Here is an 18,597-nt window from a genome sequence, read left to right on the forward strand (position 1 = left end):
AATACAGTTATCACTCAAAACACATTTATCGTTTCGTAGTTCAAGGTAAATAAATCTTGAAAAAGTAACGATATAATTATTAATTTTTGTTTGTTATTTATTCATTATTTATATTGTTAAAATAATATTTGTATATTAATATCGAAATAAAGGATTATAAATATAATTATAATATATAATTTTACGTTTCTTTTTTTTATTATTAATTTATCCAAATATCCTACAAATCATTATGAATAATTACAGTAACAATAATTTTGATTGAAACAATTGAAAATTATTCATGATAAAGAGACCTCATTAATATCATAATTTACTTGATTGAGATAATTATTTTGAACTATTTATTGAATATACCTATAATTAGAATAATTCTAAAGTTAGATATGTTTATTTTGAATTATTTGAAATCATTAATGGGAACACCTATCCCCGTGATGTCGCTTACGTGTAATTTTTTACCATTAGAACAATAAATGTCAAAAGTGTCTGTCATTTTTCGACATTTTTATCTCAACATCTTTCTTAATAGATTTATAAAATTTGTAAATATTTTGTAGCTAGTTTTCAGAATAAAATTGCGGTAAAAGGCTCAAAAAAGATTTTAGAAGGAGTTGAACATCCAGAAGACTATTAAGAAACCATAGTAATTTACAAAATACTGTTCAAATGTATGAAAAAAATGACACTTTTTCATGGTCTATTCATGTCATAAACCATAGCTGTTGTTTTAAAGATTTAAGCCTGATTATGTCTGCCACTGCTTGACATCCAATGAGATTTTTCCAGTGCCTACCAACCGATATTTAAGGGAAAAATTATTAGAAATTTGGTTCGAATAGACCATTCTTGGAGGAAGAGAAATGCAGTTTCTTAAGTAAGTTCATTAACAATTAGCAAACGATTTTATTGATAATTGCTAAACAAATGTCAAAATTACATTACTTGGAGGGACTTGAAGAACCACAAAAGCGGTTCATGAATTAATTTTCCAACATTTGAAAATATTTTTCTTATTATAATATTTTTAACAACGTCAATGTTTGTGTCGTAAAATGCAGAAATAAAAGATCTTTAATGCCGTATGAATATTCAAGATCGTAAAGTAACATTTTATATAGCTGAAAGTTAAGGTAAATGCGCACAAAATATACTAAGAGTACAAAGATCATCGTTCAAAAGATGAACTTATCACCATTTCCAAATTTTTGGTTCAATTTAATAAATTTTAGAAACGCGTTCAATGATTTTCATATTCGGTGCAAGGAAGAGTCCTAACTTCATTCAGGGCGAATAAAATTAGACTTAGAGTTTTTCATTCTATGACGTCATAAAAATTCAAAAAAATTTTGCTCTATTACATGTATTTTGATAGATAAGGCATTGATGATTTGGATTATATATTTCGCATTTTTCGCAAATACAATGCAGCAAGTTTGGATTCAAATTCAGTGAATCAAACACCATAAGCGTTTTATGAAAAAACAGTTACTGTCGAGTGCAGCAAATTGTTCCTTTTAAATTAATTTTGATAGTATTTGGAACTTACTGTACATATTTTCATGTCAAATTTTTTTTTTATGATCTAGATCTTATGAAACTGCGTTTAATAGCAGCTAAGCCAGGCAATATCATTTCGCATACGAACGTACGGCGTTGACACGTTATATAGAAGATATTAAAATTAGTAGTTTATTTTTTATAATGTTAAATTTTTTATCGTAATTTATGTTCGAATCATGCTACAAGTAATTTTTTCGTTCGTGTGTTGTACAGTTTTACTAGGGTGTCTAGAAATATTTAGGTTTACACGACAATTTTATACGGTAAGATAAGGATTCCGTATTGAAAAAAATTACACTATTATTCTTCATTGAAATTTACAAAAATACACGCCTTCAAGAACTCGTATCCAACATAAAAGTCCGAAGGAAAGTCGTTATAAGATTTGCATTGGGAGTAAGACTATTTTTGAATACTTATCTTACAATATCAACGAGCTGTGTCTAAAATTTCCATTCGTTTATATAATTAATAGTTTCTTAACTGAGGAAACTGGTAGAATAAATTTTATTAGCGGGTACCTCATTTCGTGAAATATTACTGGATGAGCCTTTAAACTAAATAAAAGTCTTTCCGATTGTCTTCTTTCAGTAAATAGCTTATTTTTTACCTTTAAACTCTCTAAACTTTCATCGAAACTTTCATTTATTCAATCATTATTACCAGAATCTGTGGATATATCAATGAAAGGTAACTTCTTTGTCATCTTTTTTTTCTACAAAACCTCTAGCTGTAAGTAATATTTCACGCTTATAACATTTTTAAATATAAAGAAAATCATGTTATTTAAGCTTAAATTTTAATTAATTTTTTTTTGTATATAATTTATAAAAATCGATAATAAATTATTTTCCTCAATAAGCTTATGGTCGTCACATTAATTAATCGAAAAATATGTTCTTTAGAAAATTATTAAACATTCGAAAACCTAATTTTCATTAAATAAATGAGATAATATTATGTGTTTATAGTTGAAGAGGCAACATCTAAAAAAATTACCGAAATTATTAATTATGGCAATCGTCAATTCTTCAACAATTTGGTCTCGACGCAGAGTTGTAAAAATACGTCTTTGATTCCAAAGACATATTTATCATGATATATGATTAAAGCTTTAAGTCTGTAGTTTTGTATTGATTAGATTTCACATTTCAACCTCTTTAACCAAAAATTAAACATAATTGAACCGTTTATACCCGCATATTTTGGACGGTCTACTCCTGGGCTATAAACGTAGTATAAAACCTTATTTATTATGTAAAAGTCCTAATTTCATAAAATAATTCACAAAAGATATGGTAAATTTATAATTTTCCTTTCTCTTTGTCACAAAACCCACATTTAAAATATGTAAGATTTGGACCGTGAGTTCAATCCATCTAAAATTTCCAAATTTCTATTGATAAAGATAAATTTGATAAATAAACATTGAATCTTTTAACCATAGTTCGAGGCTTGAATTTAAGCAAATCAAACTTCTTGATTTTCGTATTTTTCGAAGGTTTTTCTTTTATCTACCGTATATATTTTTAAAAAGTTTTGCAACTGTAGAAAAGGTTGAAAAATGAAGTACAGTAGATTCTCGATAATCAGAACTCAGGAACTAACAAAAAACGGAATGTTCCGATTACTGGAATTGTATTGGAAAATTCCTTATAAATAAAATAAATCATTGCAAATTGGAATGCTTGTATTTAAGCAAGACTGTACACACGGCATTGAACTGTCATGCTATTGTGATTTTAATAAATACTTACTGAGCGTTTCCGATTAGTTAGTGTTCCAATTATCGAGACTTTCGATATTCGTAAACTTTCTGCCATTTGCCAGCACGTATTGCGTTGTCAATAGGTTTTTTTGTAATAAATACGGCTGTCAAAAAATAAATCGATTTTCATACATTCGACACCTCTAGTCAAGACTAAAATTTCTTTATTACCAAACAGCAGATCAAAAGAAACATGTAATTTTTGTGTCACAATGGGTTCACGGTCTCTGAAGGTACAAGTTATGACCATTAGTGTTTATTTAGTTTTAGTAAAACATTATCTATGTGTATATAAATAATGATGTAGAATTATTTTGTTTTCTACAACAAACATGTGTAATTAGAATTTGTAGAATTACTAGAATTTAACTATAATTATTTTATACGGTAGCGAGCGATGGAGAAAACTTTAATTTGAAGGATTTGTATGAATTGTATTTGTCGAATAAAAATAAGTATGTAATTTACAAAACATTCTTTCGAGTTGTGTGAAATAATTTAACCGAAAATATCAGAAAGATTTAATAGTGAAGAGTAAACAAAAGTGAGGCTAGATTACATTTCGAGCCCCAACATATTATAACGTCATATAAAGCTGTAGCTTGGACGATTGGCGATTGAAATAGTCACGAATGACATGAAAAGTTTTTCTCATTTGTACCATTAAACTAGTGGAACTAGTTTGATACCCATCCGCTTTGCTTGGTTTAAAAGTGAAGGCTGGTAAAATGTTTAACTAATGTTTACTTTGGAGCATTTGTATTGATATTTCACGCAGTATGTTCACGCTGTATTGCACACAAAAACATAATTTCAATACTAAAATCTAAATGTCTCAAAACATATGCACTAATTAATATTTGAGGAGATTTTCGAGCAGATACCATAAATTTGGTAAATCTCAATTTATCAGTAGGCGGGGCTGGTTAATTGAATCATTATCAAAATAATTTATGGAATTTTTAAATAACTTTTACCCTAAATTTTAAGTGTTTGTCAAAACAGTGTGGTTCAAAAAAAAGTTTTATAGTTTCACTGTACTCAATCCATATTGGTTGGAATATTCGATAGAAGGAAGAGTGTAGAAATATGGTGCTGCCTTTTATCTATTATTTCAACATAAACTTTTAGAATAGTGTTTTTAATTATACTAATTTCATGCTTTTCATAATAAATTTATTAGCAGGAATATTTTTAGCCACTCTATAAACATACCCCCATATAATGTATTATATAAGAAGGGTTTATACATAATGTTTGGTAAGCCACATGATAGTGATTAACCTGTAAAAGGGCAACATAAAATACATTACCTACATCATTGTGAGTATAATTTCTGTGTTATATATCCTTATATATTATAAATGTGAAAGTAAGGATGTTTGTTTGTTACGATTTCAATCAATAACTAGCAAATAGCTCTTTTCTGATATACTCAATGAATTATGACTATTTTACAAAAAAAAAAAAGTTGAGAACTGTGTATATATTTTAACTTTATAAAACAATTCCTTCGAGTGTTATGAAAGGGGGATGGGTGAGATCCAAAGAGTTGGAGGCTATAAAGAGCTTTTTACCTTTAGGCTCAGTGAAGCGGGCGGGTGTCAAGCTAGTATAATCATATATTATATGGTATTTAATACCAATATAATATATAGGTGTGTAAGTTAAGGTAGCTTTTTAGAGTTTGACATCTTTGAGTTGGCAACACTCTTTTGTTTGATAGCCGATTTGCCAGAAAACAGTTGCTTTGCATTTAGTTTGGTTCGGTATTTCATTATGAATAGACTCACGCATTAGATTATTTTCTTTAGGGATACGTAGATAAAAACACTTAACTACGCCGATAAACCAGAGACGGTTAAGTTTTTGGAATACAACGTTAGATTAGCTAAATATAACTGCAATTGTTGCGAAAACTATGTGAAAATTACACATTCAGAATGGCATAAAATTATTCTTCCAATAAAGCCCAATTTCTTTAATATTAAAATATTTTTCTTTGTTTTATTTTAACTTAATGGACAGTTTTGAAATACAGATTAACAAAAACGCATGAGTATCTTCACATCTCAGTTTCTTACAAAGCCTAGCCCTAATGAAATCACCTGTATATGTGTATAGCGGTAGTGAATATACTATTATGTTTTCTGATCTTGTTATTTATAATAAGATAAGGTCGTAATTAAATTTAACATGTTAAAATTTATTAATTAGTATGTTCTATGTGATTTTCTATATTTAGCTTTTATTCAACGAAAAAAAATGTTAATGATTAATTTTCTGTTATAGTTTGGTGTAGGAACAAAAAGTCATTTCTATAGAGAACTTCAAAAGTTATAGGCTGTAGAAAAAGCGCAGATATGAGTCCTAAGAGAGAATAAAAGTCCTAAACTGCGTTTCGATACGAAACACTTTAAACGAGATTTAACTTTCGTAAAATTATCATTTTTTTAAGATTTTCTATACCTTCACTAGTATGTATTTCTTTGAATTTTGCAATCTTTATTTCACCCATTTCCACTGAAGCTATTGGGCTATGAATAAATGAATAATTAACATTTTCTTCAAAGAAATTTTACTAGTATTTCTCGCATGGCAAATAATATATTTTCAAATATTTTTTATAACAATATTTACAATTATTCTGTAATATTAGTAATATAAAACACAATCGTAAAGTTGTTTATTATAAACAACACACAAAACTTGAAAATGAAGAAAATAATAAGATTTTTGATTAGTTAATTTGAAATTATATCATTAAACTTGGTAATTATCATTTAAAATATAACTTCATATTTGAAATTTGTACATATAAAAGCAATAAGACAAAACCAATAAAACAGATATAATATTTCGTGTATTTTATCATATTTATTACTTTAGTTGAATGTTTGACGTGCAATGTTCAACGTCTTTTTGCATCGTATTTTTGTGATATTTAAAAATAAAACAAGTGCCGTGGTGCCGTGGTTACATCCAGTAGAAACTGTATTCCGTTCAGAAAACATAAATAGGAATGGTAATTAAATACATACTATAAAATTTGTATATTTAAGTTATACATTTATCAGTAAATTACCAAAGATCAGAACAATTTTTGATTACTGTTCATAGTAATCAAGACAAAAGAGGTTTTTCAGATTTATATCAAAAACCATCTATGAACATTAATCAAAAGTTATTAAATATCAGAACCAGAAGCTATTTAACAGAGTTTAAAAAAAGTTAATTTTTTTGGATGGGCTTTGATCTGATGTCCATTCGCATGAGGAGAAGTACTCTAACCATCACGGCTTGATGAAGAATACTAATAATATTTCAGGATAATAAACTATAAAAAAGTGTCGCGCTGACACATAATAAACATAGTCCCGAAAATTTTAGTAGAAAAAATAGCAAAAGTATCTTGTCGTTAATGAATAAAAATCGGAGAGGTCGTTCAAGAATGGCTCGAACAAAATCAATATTCTTATACCAAGTGTAAGTCAAGGACTGAGAAAGACATCAGTTCCTCTTCCTCTTACTATCTATTTAACCTTTAGCCTGAAAGTGGCCCTAGCTGAAAGTCACCAGTCGGCAATGATGTTACTCGAAAATATATTCAAAATAACTTCCAGTCGTTTCAACAGAGTTGAAAAAAGATTTAAGTTCCACGAACAGAATTAATAACTATGGCGCAAAATAAAAATAGTTTTTTATCTTATAAAAAAATATGGATAAAACGTCAACATGTTTCCTGTCTCGTTATTGTTATAGTTTATTATATTATTGCTTATTATTACTCTATAATTTTATCATAAAATAAATAATTCAAAAGTCCAGGGATCGTAGTCGAGTTTGAATCGAGGGAATAGTATGAATAGTTTTACAAAATATGTATGAAATTGTTATACAAATATATAGAGATTTGATTGTATGATATGGATTTTGTAATATTATGGATATTCAAAAACTAACAACAAATAACAGAATCTTTTGTGTATTTTAAATTGAAATGGTTTTTAACTCGAAAATCACATACATGCATGTATACTGGGTGCATGGGAAATAAAGCGTTGCTACTTATTAAATTGATATTGATTTTTCGTTAAGACACATCAATATATAACTTTTTGGAGTGGAAACTTCTTTTGGCATGTTGAGAACTTTTTAGGTGAGGGAGAATTACACCGTCATTGCGAATATTTGTAATTGAATTCTTCTTAAACGGGTGGACTGATTTTGAGGAACTTTTGTGTGTGTTCAAGTGGATGCGAGGATGGTTTAGACTGACAATTCGATCTACTACAAAATGTTTTTCAGGATTTCGCCGTCATCAGATTTAACCGTCACCGCCATCTCATGTGTTTTTAATTGAACTCCTTTTAAAAGGAGTGTTTCTTACCAAAAAAATAAACCCTATGAAATAAATGGTGGAAACGCATATAAATAATATAATACCTTTTATCTTACGCTTCAAATGTAGTTATTTGCGCTTCCACCATATTTATCAAGAACGGTGAACAGCTATGTAATCTGTGTGCATAAATGTTAATTTTCGATATAGGGCATAGAATTCTACGTGAAAATCATTTTACGTGATCATTCTAGTTTGATTTGAGTACAAGAAAACGCTAGAACAAGTCGAGGCAGGGCAGACGATGTACTAAAAATATCATATCTTGCCTTGTCCGACTTCGTGTTACTTCAGGGGAGTGTGGCAAAGACAGGCTTTGATTAACAACACGCTTTGATGATTAATTTGCTAGTTATTGCTTCACTAACACGGCCGATGTTAATAATCCAGTATTCTTATTGGAAAATCATTTACATGGGTTGAAGTTGAACACCCTGCATGTATGTATGCAGTACTACAGACTAGACCAAAATTGACAATGTACAACAATAACGACCATTAGTTTCCATAGAAAAGAGGATCCATAGTAGATACATACCTATCTGTAGACTATTATATTGATGATTATAACGATAACATGGTACCTATATTTTGTATATAATATGAATTTTAATGTTTGACCTGGCCATGTTTATTATCCAAGTGTTTGTTGGTACTTATCTGTTTCATTCACTCGTTGAATCATATCACTCGAATCCATTGGATAACGTTTTGTACCCTAGATCAAACATTCAGTTTATTGAAAAGTTTTGGCTGCTATTTTTATTTTACGGAAGATGTACATTTTTTACGAGACTCAATTTGAAGGCGATGATATACGTCTTGTAGATTCCTGAGTACCCGCTGGATGCGTTAGTTAACACAACCGAAAAATTACAATTTTGATACCATGTATATATCAAAAATATCAAGGTATACTAAGTTTAGTTTTTTAAAAATATTGATGCTACCAACAAAATTTTGGTATAGTCTGTCCTCCTGCCTGTCTGTAAATACGATAACTCAAAAACGAAAAGAGAACGATTGAACGATTAATAAATATTATTTACAACAAAAATATAATTATGCTTGAAGGTACAATACTTTCCCCCACTTTAATAAGTGTATCTATGATTGTACTTCTATAACTTAGATTTTCATCGTCACTTGATCGGATGATATATTTTAGTATTCATGGACATTGGACAATACTATTTGATCGTAATATTGAGTAGATGAATTTTAAACTATTATCCTCAATCAGATTAATATAATTCCTACAAATTGGAAGTGATGACAAAGTACTTCCACTTGTATACTATTTACTAACGATTTTGAATTAAGTAGTCATTTGAATTGAGTCGTTCGTATTTTGTAGATAATATTATTATTTGTTAAAACAATCAATTTTGATTTGTTGGTATATAATTCAATACAAAACATCTCTAAAGATAAACTCAAATCAAACCTGCGGTATAATTACTATAAGTAAGGTTTTAATATCACGTTTAAGATAAATACATCATACTTTATTTATTTTCATAAACAAATTATTGTAATAAGAAGTTGGACAATATAATAATGTACAAAACGAACATTTATGAAAAGTTGATCATACTTACAAACGCAGGTAGTAGTAGTAAGGTACATTATAAATTTGATATTAATCGACCATATTTGATCATATTTTAATATATAAGTATGCCCCAAATGTATCATATAATATACCCTGAACACCTTTTTAGGATTATATTTGACTAAGTGTATATGTTTGGGTTATATAGCGATATGTGGAGTATAAATGAAGAAATGACACGTATTAAGAGCTTTTTAGTATCTGATGTACTTGTTATTAGAGGTAATACAATGTGTTTAAAAGGTGTTTGAGTGAAAAATTTGAAACTTGTAGGTAGAAGTTGTATCAGTAAAAACTATAGTAAAAATATACTCATTTCACTACAAGCTCATATACTCTTACCCCAAATATTCTTCAAAGTCTTTAGACAATATTTAATAATAATAATATTTGACAATAATTTTTTGTTTGACTCAAAAGTCTATTTGTTGTAGGGACAGCCAAATAAACATCTTGAAAGAAGAAATTAATGAAAATTTAAGCTTCTAAAAACTGACGTCTCGTTTTATCGAGGGATTTTCCTATTGTTAAAAAAATCTGGAATTTTTCGGTTCAGATTTGTTGATTGTTTATATGCCTCCGAGCATGTAAACCAAATCGTGTAGACATACAACTACCAACATAAAATAGCTTGTTTGGGATCATTATTGCTTCAATACGGACATATTTTCCAAGAAAATGACCATCAGAACAAAAGGAATGAACTTAAAATATACTGACACGAATGAATAACGAGAAATTCAAAATAAGCTCTTCAGCCCACGTACCTCTTGAATATTTCTCAAACGGCTAGACAATTTTTTAGATACATGGTATAAATATTTTATATTTTATTACAGTTGCAACATCATGTATAGAGTGGACTTCCAAAACATAGTTTAACCTTGTTTTCTTACTCTTCACGAAATTCTCCGAGTCTATCTATTTGATTGGAGACAAAACTCATTCCCAAATGGAAATTTTGTACCAAACACACCTTAATGGTTTTTATTCAATGAAACTCAATATTTTTTAGAACTCTCAAATATATGCATTTGGTAAGTAAGAAGTTTTTATTTTTTGGAATCATTTTTATCGCGTATTCGGCGGATAGAAGCTAGACAAAAAGTGTGTCCGACCGAATTTGTTTTTAATAGTTTATTTTCTTGAAATACTAATAGTATTCTCAGTTAGGTGATGGTCTTTTGGTTACATTGCTCTCTCCTCATCCTGGGAATGGGTCAATAGATTTCTTTTAAATTCTGCCTTGTTAAATAACTTCTGATCACAGATTTTTGACATAGAATTTGAAAAAACATCTTTTGTTTTTATTATTATGAAAAGTAATCACAACAAAATTATTCTGATCTTTATTAATTTACCTATAAAGGAACACTTTCCTGCTGGGTGCTTTTTGAGAAAATACATATTTCTTTCGAGAAAAGGTCTTTTTCTTCAGTACTTACTTGAAGGACATTCTGTTCATGTCTATTTATATATCTATTTATTCAAAATGTCCATTTAAACAATGTAAAACATATCCATAATATTTTAGTGTTGTTCACTACGGTGTATATGTGTTTGTGTACCCAGCTAAAAATTGTACAAGGATTTACATTTATGCCCTAAACTTAAAATGAATGTTATAGTACTATAAACCATACATGTAAGCGAGAAGTTATCTAGGTAGGCCACTGTTGTAAGTCGGTTCACTGCAATTGGTCTGGTATATTCTGTTTTTGTGCCATTACAAATTTGGAAAGATTCAGCAAGATATGCGTTTTGCAATCAGTTGTATTCAAATCAATGGAAAATATTTTGAAAATTATCACTTTTTGTAAATAAGTGAAACAAAACCATGGAATCACAATGGAAAGTATGTGATTTTATAGGAAGATTTATGTTTGTAGGTATTATATGATAAATCTAAGCCAAAAATTAACACATGAAAATTGCTGAAAATAAACTTATTAATCCTTGAACGTCCAGCAACGAAGGTAAGTTCACTCGCTTTGCAAAACAATTATCTTTTTATTTCCCTCGATAAAATGTAAAGAATGAATAAATGGATAGACAAAACAATAACCAAACTTTGTTAGCTATTCATGACACAATCCTATAACTAATATGTTGTTAAACTTACCCTGAACTATTTTCAGTGCGAAGAAAATACAGTAGTGTCGGTGCACTCGATAATAGGAAACGTCTAGTAACCAGAACACTTCTTTACCAATCTCTCAAAAAATTAATTGTTTGTTTGTGTATACATCTAGAATGATTCAGCCTTTTCTAAACACACAGACACGTGTTTAATGTATTGTGTACAGTCTCGCTTAAATAGTGCTGCTGTTATGGCAATGCTTTATATTATTTATAATGAATTTATCCATACATTCACAATAATCGGGAAATCCTGTAATCGTAGCGCCCCTAATTTTTATAGAGTCTCGATTATCGAGATTTAACTGTATTGTTAAAACATGCATAATATGAAAGCTTTGTTATTAATTTTTCTATCAATTTTTATTTCATTAATGTGCTTGAATTTTTAAAATCCTTTGAACGAAAGTTATGGATAATTATAGCCTCCCTTGACGACCTTCTCGTACCTATTTCTATATGTAAATGTCGACAGGCATACATAAACTAATATATACACTTTGAATACGAATCAAAACCAGAGAGTTGAGAACTAGGATAACTGATATAAATACAAAACATTTTATCCATCTTATAAAATGTATGGTGGATACTGATGAAAATGTTGATTCTTTTTATGGTCTTTTATTATGATCCTGTTTTTACCCTTAAAAACTAAATCTATAGTGCTTAAAAGATCTACGTTTTTGACATTTATATAAAGTATATTTTCTATTTGACATAAAATATCCGTTACCAGTTTAGTTTTTCATTTGCCTCTTCATTTTAATTCCACAGATTATTAATAGACCTATGGCCAGTGTTCAATTTTGTAACTGATTTTAAGTTGAAGACTATTGTAAAGACACGGACAGTTGAGTCACTCATACATGAATATTTGTAAAAGCTGGAAGTGCTCAATTTAAAATATCCCGAATGATTCACATGATATTTTCAGGAAGTGTATACCTAACTGTTAATAAGAATCTCAATGTAGACGGACATCCAATGTATTTTGAATTCCATTAAAAAGTAGACTTTGTGAAATCGTAGAAATTTGTTAAAATCGTAAAAAATGAATCGTGCGAATCGAGCATTAGTTTTAGAAACTATCATATAAATATGTTTACGTATTTCATTGCTTATTCAAATAAAATAATGGATAAATGAATCTAGTTTTCTATGAAAAAAATAAAATAAATATACAGAGAAAAAACAAACATCTACGAAGGATAAATTTCCATGTTGACCTTGCTAGAATTCTGTTCTTGTATGTAGACGAGTATTTTTTTCTGTAGAACCATGTCAACTTTTTATTATAATATGATACGAAAAATATTTTTGATATGTAAAGTGACTCTAAATGTTGTAAGAAATAGAGATAACGAAATCTATCAACAAAGTATATAGGGTGGTTCAAGAATTTTTTAATGTCCTTATAGCCGAAAAAATGTCTATTTCTAAACAAAGAACGTTGAAGTTTTTAAAATAAAGACATTATTGTAAATATTGCCAAAACGGCTGTTTAGAAAATTTTTGTAGATATCACATTAAACTCATTTGTAACTAAAGATCGTAAAAAAATACCATAAACTACAATAAAGGTTTCAGTTGACATTGATCGAGTGAGATTCGTAGGTAGCGGAAATTGAACAAACAAACGACAAAACATACAGGACTATTGTTGTTTGTTGATAATAGATATTTGATAATGAGGATAAAAAAAATTCTTTCTATACAGGGTGTAACATTTTAATCAATTGCGACTAATAGCACATTTTGTGCCATTTAAAAAAAAAATTTAAACATAAGTGGTAGAGTTTGATGGTTTGCTTTAATAGTCATTTTAGATTCTAAAAGGTAAGAGGTAGAAAAACACTTTAAATTAGAAAATTAGTCATAATAAAAAAATTAACATTTTTTATTAAAAAGTGTTTCCGAAAATCGTCAGCTTTAATTTTAAGTTTGAAAGTTTATGTGGTATATCGGTTTTAGCTTTAATATTGCAATAAAAACATAACAGTAATCTGGATTTGAAAATTGAACGAAAATAACTTCATTTTGCTATTGTGATAATTTTATTTTCCAATATCATTTTGTTTGTCTTACATTTATTTAATTTGTTAGATTTATAGACTTAAAGACACAGGCATAAAAAAAGTAATTTTTAAAACTATAGATTATCAGTATTGTTACCAGTCCTGTTACCATTATTTCCTTTTCATTAGGGTTCACTATGTTTTTAAAAAATGACTTGAAAGTTTGTGTGGACCTCAGGTCCACAATACTCATTTTCCTTGGGAATCTTATTTTGCGTTATTTTCTTGGAAATAACTTATCGTGTGTATACGTCATTCCCTCCCGGACTGCGACAATGATTCATTCTTACAATACCACAGTTTTTAAAATTAGTTTTGGCGAATTTTATCTACAATGGAACAGTTAAAAGGTCAGCCAGAGACATGTAAAACAGATATATCCTCCGTTGAATAAAAAATGATTTGGAATTTTGTGTCGATATCTCCAAGTCTATTTGTTAGTTATTCCACAAAGACATAATTATATCAACCGTCCTCGATAAAAGCCAGAATAACAAAACACACAATAACAATTGTTATTCTACAATTTTCAAATGAATTAAATTCTAAAATAAATGTCAGTTAGTTCTAGTTAATTACAAAAATAAATAACACGTTACCTATAGAAATGAATTTATGCATAAACTATGCATAGAAATTTGGCACACAGCATGTCTTACACATATTTAATACATTTTTCAATCATTTATCAAAAAAATTTGGAAGATAACTTATTTGTAAGAGTCCGTATGCGTTTATGTTAAGGACATTGCATGTTATTTATTTAAAAAAAAAAAAATTATACTTTTATAAATTAAATCCCGTACATTACCTTAATTTCTTTTGAAGAAAATAGACCGACGAAAAGTCATGTAAATATCTTACTTTTTTTAATTTAAGCGACATAAAATCCACGAAAATTTTCTTCTGCCAAGACGAACAGAGTTAAAAAACGATTATTTATTATTTTAGTAATAAAATAATTATAGAAGTCTGATTACTAGTGATGTTAAATGCTATTTAAATTGAAATAATTAACTTACAGATTTTTAGTTAGTGCTAAAATAATTTTGTAGTTTCTGTAAAATTGCACTATCGGTTAAACCTTAAGAAAAATTTGGTTCAGCTAAAAAAATTGATATACAAGCTACGTTGAATTATGAATATTTATTTTCTTATTTCAGTAAGGTAAGAATAAAGTGCGCCTGGAGCCTAAGACCTAAAATAAAAAAAAAAAAACAGGCACTACTTAATCCCCATTTTCAATTAGGAAATAAATATCTGAATATCCAACCATCTGAAAATAAACTTTTGAAATCGTTGCTTGCGCTCGTTCCAATAGGTTTGGTAAACTTTCTAGGAAATTTATTTTATTTATTGCATTATCTGGACGTTTCAGATGCTCTGTAGAGCATTTAAGGTTATAGAACATCTTATTATATTTAAAAGATGTCATCTTTCTGCACAGTCGGGTGAAAAAGGAATGTATTTTGAATATGATACAGAACCTCTTGTGTGGAAGTCACACGTACACTTAACTGATTTTAAAATTAGTTTTTATATAAAAGTAAAAAACATTCCAATATTTTTTAATTATCTTTTAAATATTTTATGTTGTAATGGCTGATAAATTTTACAATATTGTGTTTGTGTGTTGTCAAAGATAGATAGAAACAGTTTATTAAAACAAAATGTCTAGACATAATTTTCAGTTCATTAGTTCCCTATCATTTCAATTATCTATTGTGTTCTGTATTGTTAAAGATTTTTCACCATAGATTTCAAACAGAAATTAATTTATAGTTTCTATGTTTGAATAAACAAAATGCTTTTCTGTAGGTATTTGTTTTGTGAAATGAAAATCATAACATTACAAGTATACAAAAAAACGAAAATATATCGATATTTGTTGTGTTGTTTCGGATAAAAGATGTTTAGTATCAAGTAAACAATGCGAAATTTGTTTAGAAAGCATGTTCTGGACTAAATACTTTCTCTACTGTAAACGGCGTGGAAAGTATTTCGTCTGATAATCGTACTTGGTTAGTAAAGTTGGATAAAATAACCGATTTTTATTATGTTCTGACATATTTTCATTATAAAACTAAATTATTACATTTATTTAAAATTTTTCTGTACTCATACATGATACTTGTACTATCTCAACACATTATAATGCTGAAACATGTCCTGAGACAAAAATGACTAACAATTAAACTGCAGTATTTTGTGATGAATTAATAATTTTCAGGAAGAATCTAAGGACTTCTGATATTACAACTGGTAAATTTTTTCTTTGGGAGTACGTGAAAATAGCGTTTTCGTCCCATAGTTGCCAGTAAAATTGACTGAGAGATATGTCGTGCCACCCGATGAAATCAAATATAAAATTTTCTATTATTACAAAACAATAAACTTGATATTATGTTCTCACGACACGTAGATAGTACGGATTGTCATTAATTTTAGTTTTTAAGGATTCAAAACCGGATGAATCAATGGTAATAGCCCTGTATAATTCATTAAAGATGAATCATTCATTTCTAATTTTAAAATCTATTTAAAAGTTGAGTGATTTCTGTTTAGTTTCAAATTGAAAAACTATGATTAATTTATTTTTCATATTGTAAGATATTTGATTATCAAAATTATGCTAAGTAAACAATTTATTCATTAAAATTGATGAATTGTTCAATACAAACTTTCTACAGACGAATCAATATTTATTTATTCTCGATTTCTACATGTTAGAACATTTCAATGATGGTTTTTCCCACTTTTATATGTCGGAATGATCTGAAATTTTGCAGACATATTAACTAAGAACCGATGACAACAGAATAGTATTGAAATATAGAAAAAATACTCACTGTCTATGCTAGAGGTAGAATTGATCATGAAGTTTTTTTAAGCAACTCTTTTACAAACTCATCAATTATCGTAAATATTTCTGTAAATTTTAGTTTTACGGAAAAAATTATCAGGGTAAAATGTTTAAATTATTTTAGTGATTTTCTACAACTTTACTTATTAATATTATTTTCCGTTTCTTAATATTAACAGAAACATTTCAATTTTGTATTTTTCCTCTTCTCAAACGGGCCAATTTCACCGAGTACACATAGACAAGTGGTGTATTTCCTTTGTCCTGACCATGAAACGTAAATATATGTTGTTAATTTCGCTTTTCTAATCGACTGCAATATATCTTCCCTATACTGCGAAGTTCATATGCATTTAAGTACATAAATCGTGTTTTTTTTTTAGTTTTTTATTGTTAAAATGTTCTGTTGTCTGCCATCTTTCAACAGATATCAAATCTTTTTTCAAAATAAGCACACGTTATTAATTTACAACCCATATAATATATTTTAACACATCGTTGTTAAACATGGATAAATATATTGACCTACAATTTATCATACAACGGAGTTGAGTGAAATAAAGTGGACAAACACATATTGTATACAATAAACCAGAACAATTTATCATCGAATTTTATGAAAATCAACAACATTGCACACGTAAAACACATACGGGAAAGTTATCTAGGTACGTTCAACGTCTAGGTCGAGTTTTGAAATTATTGAGTCTTCTCGTGGTATTATACATATGAAAAATCGTTAAAATACGCATGTTTTCAATGAACAAAAAGAATTGTAATGGTAAGGAATGCTAATGATTAAAAATATGCTAAGGACATGGTAATTCAATCGCCTAACGTGTTTGGTTGTGTGAAAATAAAGTGAATTTTGGTTAAAATAAAAGCAAATGATTTGAAAAAAGCATGTTATATGAGACACCACAGATGAAAAGATAAACGCACATTACACAATAATCGGGAATCGAATCTGACCAATCTGGGTCCTCTCTAGTTAAACAGTCTAGGATGTTATCTCTCCGTCACTACTGACATACACATAAGTATAACTCAATTATTTGTGTCTGTTTTACTTGTCATCTATTGTTTTATCAAAAGAGTATATTTTTCTTAGAACTTTGCTCTAAAATGTTTGGATTTTTCAAGAACTAAAACTTGGATCAATCTTGACGGCCTTCCTATACTTTATCACTGTATATTATACAGTGTTCTATCTATCTACAGTGTTTCTATTCTGTCTATACGTAACCTGTTAAAATGAAATATCGTTATCTGTTAACGTAAATATACAAAACGAACGCATAGGCATATCGTACACACATAATAAAAAGACATTACTCTGAATAAACATAAATATTGAACATTAATGTACAAATTATATATTTTATTTATAAAACTAGCTGCCCTCCGCCTTACTTATTACTCGATTTCCTAAATTGCCAAGCAAAAAGTCAAAGCCAAATTAATGAGGAAGTAAACACAAAACATATTCTTCATGAATATCGATTGAAATCCCGATTGAATATGTAAGAATCTGTTTGATATTTTCTTATATTTATTTCTGTTTTAACACCCATTCTTTTAAAAGAACGCATAGGAAATACCTTTCACGTTCTTGAAAGATTTCTTTAGAACTATGTTTCTAACCACGCGTTCGGTGGATGGGTTCTAGACAAGAAAAAAAATCCGACCAAGCGACCCTTTCTTGTGGGTTATTATCTTGAAATATTAATAGTATTTTCATCGATGCCGTGGTATTATGGTCACGATACAAGTAGATTTGCTTTTAATTTTTAATTTAAAAGACAAAAAAAATTAAAAAAATCTAAATACAGAGAAAAAATATAGTTCCTATCCGGTGCCCCATGACACTCAATTTTTTGTTAATTTTCTTAACTTAAAAACTAACGTTTTATTAAATTTACACAAAAATTTCTTATAACATGTTACAGTTGCTATAAATATTTTGAATTGTAAATAATGTTATGATCATGTAAATAAATATAAACGCATAAATAATTTACCTACATTATTAATTACATATGAATAAATTATTTTAAATATACAGGATGGTCCAAGTTATAACAGCAGACTTTCAAGAGTTAAAATAATGATAAATTTGGAAATAAACTTACAACCTGTCAAATTCTCTTTTCTGGGTTTATATCTCTG

Source organism: Chrysoperla carnea, chromosome 5 (assembly GCF_905475395.1).
Source record: "Chrysoperla carnea chromosome 5, inChrCarn1.1, whole genome shotgun sequence".
Lineage (NCBI taxonomy): Eukaryota > Metazoa > Arthropoda > Insecta > Neuroptera > Chrysopidae > Chrysoperla > Chrysoperla carnea.